The sequence below is a fragment of the Frankliniella occidentalis genome, unplaced genomic scaffold, assembly GCF_000697945.3.
Source record: "Frankliniella occidentalis isolate FOCC.00 unplaced genomic scaffold, Focc_3.1 Scaffold11, whole genome shotgun sequence".
In the NCBI taxonomy this organism is placed as follows: domain Eukaryota; kingdom Metazoa; phylum Arthropoda; class Insecta; order Thysanoptera; family Thripidae; genus Frankliniella; species Frankliniella occidentalis.
Genome location: NW_026267141.1, coordinates 384,317 through 386,883, shown reverse-complemented (window position 1 = coordinate 386,883; position 2,567 = coordinate 384,317). Strand labels below are relative to the sequence as shown.

Sequence of the window (2,567 nt, the reverse complement as noted above, 5' to 3'; positions counted from 1 at the left end):
CACACACACACACCTGCGCTCTGCTCGCGGACTCGACTCCGGTCTACGACTTGCGGTTTTCACTCTGGTCGGGACGGCTCCGCGCTCCGCGGCTGGCGGCTCAAGACTGAGTCACACTTTGCACGGACGGAACGGGATGGGCCGGGCGATGACGGTACACCTCGCCCCGCCCCGCCCCGCCCCGCCTGGCGCCGCGCCGACACGAGCCGGTGGCCACCGAGGAGCCCAGCGGCAGCGGCGCACCGTGCGCATCACCAGCACCGCGTTGTTGTTCATCATGTCCGAGATCCTGCGCATCACATGGACGGGCCCCGCCCCGCCCCGCGCCGGCCCGGCTGTGGCAGTGCGGTGTGCCCGGTGCCACGCCCCACCACGCCCCGCCCCACCGCGCCCCGGCTGACATCACCGACAGCAAGCCCCCCCAGCCGAGCCCAAGCCTGATGTCATGGTTGGCCGACCGACCGGTCGCGTATCCAAGAGAATGAAAGAACGAGGATGGAGGGGGGAGTAGCCCGGCCCACCGTGCGAGCGAGAGAGATAAGAAAACATTCTTATTCTCGCGGACGGAAGGTGGTCGGGGTCGGAGTCGCGCCCCGCAAGTCCTCCACCCCACCGCAGAATATCTCTCTCTCTCTCTCTCTCTCTCTCTCTCTCTCTCTCTCTCTCTCTACACCCCCCCCCCACACACACACTCCTCAAGTTTTCCTCTCCTCACCCTTTTCTCTCGAGATCACCAAAGCGAAAGGCACGAAGTGACAGAGGGGCTCTTCTGCTCTGCTCCGCTCCAGCAGCTCAAACGGCTCCGGCTTAATTAAAACGTCCAGAGCAAACCCCCATGCGTTGGGCCAGGCCCGGCGGGGGCAGCATGGCGAACCCGAGACTGAGAAAGAGCCGCTCGCGGGCGGGGAGAGGGGAGCGAGAGCGAGCAGACAGATTCAAAACAAAACTAAACCAGCACACCGAAATCACCGCCCCCACCTCACCCCCATCAATTTTTTCATAAATTTTTTCGGTCCGCCCCCCTCTTGCTGCGCTGCGTGCGCGCCGGGGCAGAGATCACTGGGGGGCGGGGGAGCGCCGAGCCCAGTGCCGCCCCCGCTGCCTCCATCAATTACGGAGCCTAAGCGTCCCGGGGGCGGCTGTCCGGCCCGTCTGGTGCCTGCCTGGTGTGTACACTCTGGTGTACCGGATAGGGCTGCCCTAGCGACCCTCCGGGGGCAGGGCAGGGGAGCGGAGGGAGGGAGGGCGGAAGTGTCCATGCAGTTAATCACGTCGACAGAAATCACCCGCCGCCACTGACCCATTGCATGGTTATCAAGACACATGTCACACGCCCTTATATTTCTTATATTCTGCATCCCCCAAACCCCCAACAAAATTACTATCCATTTGCTGCGCTGGCGCCTCTTTGCGCGCCCCATACACTATATTGTATGCAGAAGAAGGGCGAGGGGCGGGGGAGGACACCGCGGGAGGGTAGGGGCGCGTGGTGAGGGGTTGGGGTCGGTGGTTGTTTCGATACTAGGCGGGAAGTCCCTCCGGCCGCCCCCCGCCGCCCCTGTAGGGCTGCACCCCTAATCTTGTTAGCCTTTACTACAGAACAGGCTATGTGCGGGGAGAAAAAAGAGGAGAAGGGAGCAGTGCGATTTTCCACAACTGAGCACGCAAAGAAATTGTCTAGGTAATTTTTAATAACCCAAATTTATTCTAAAACGTCCAAGTTTTCCTCTCCTTCTTTTAGTGCCCGGCGGCCCGCCGCCGGTTAGAGACGTCGGATTTTCGCGGGACCGAAATACTTTCCTAGCCAAGCGGCGCCCACCCGCCCGTCACTCGCCAGTGGTCACTCCCCGCGTGGGCGTGGCGGCGGCCTGGTCCTGGGGTTGGCGCAGTGTTCGTCGGACGTTGTATTCAGGCCGCGACAAACATAACGCAAGGGTTGCGTCTAACGACCCTGGGGTGCCCCACACCATCGGCATCAAAGCCTGCTCACCGAAACTGACGGTCCTTGACGCGGCGCCCGCGGGTGCTGGAGCCTTGGCTGGGGCCTTGGCTGGGGCCTTGGCTGGGGCCTTGGCTGGAGCAAGGGCTGCTTGTTGATCCTGCTGCTCCTGCTGCGGGAACAGTACGGCGGTCTCGACGGCCCGGACTGACCTCTCTAGCCGGGAAGTCACGTTCTCCAGGCGGCAGATGAACTCTTCCAGCGGCGGCTGCACAGGCGTCTCTCCTGGAGATGAAAGGAGAGAGAGAGAATTAAATATTGCAACAATAAGTCTCACGTTCGCGATAGCCAGTTAAATGACATTATTGGCCTTCGACCAGTATTACAAAACAAGTTTCACGAGTAATCGAATTATAAGAAAAGGCTTGTATGCCTCTTCCCTCGCAGCACACTACACATACAAATCGCAACACATGGAAACACTTGGTTGTGCTACCGTGTACAACAAAAGTACGGGAAACTTCTCCATAAACAATGTAACTTCATCTGATTTTTTCGTTAATAGCGAGGAAAAAAAGTTCCGACCAGAAACGGATCGTGAAAGCAGATGATACCAATTGAAGAGTAA

General features: G+C 59.6%; 1 protein-coding gene across 2 annotated transcripts in view; it reads right to left on the bottom strand.

The window, feature by feature from the left end:
* LOC113215545 (adenylyl cyclase-associated protein 1) overlaps positions 1 to 2,567 on the bottom strand; it is a 28,597-nt gene that overhangs the window by 4,701 nt on the left and 21,329 nt on the right. For both annotated transcript variants that reach the window (XM_052277721.1, XM_026435191.2), the window contains exon 2: positions 1,991 to 2,224. The gene's annotated coding sequence lies outside the window, so the exon portion shown is untranslated. The remainder of the gene's footprint in view (positions 1 to 1,990; positions 2,225 to 2,567) is intronic.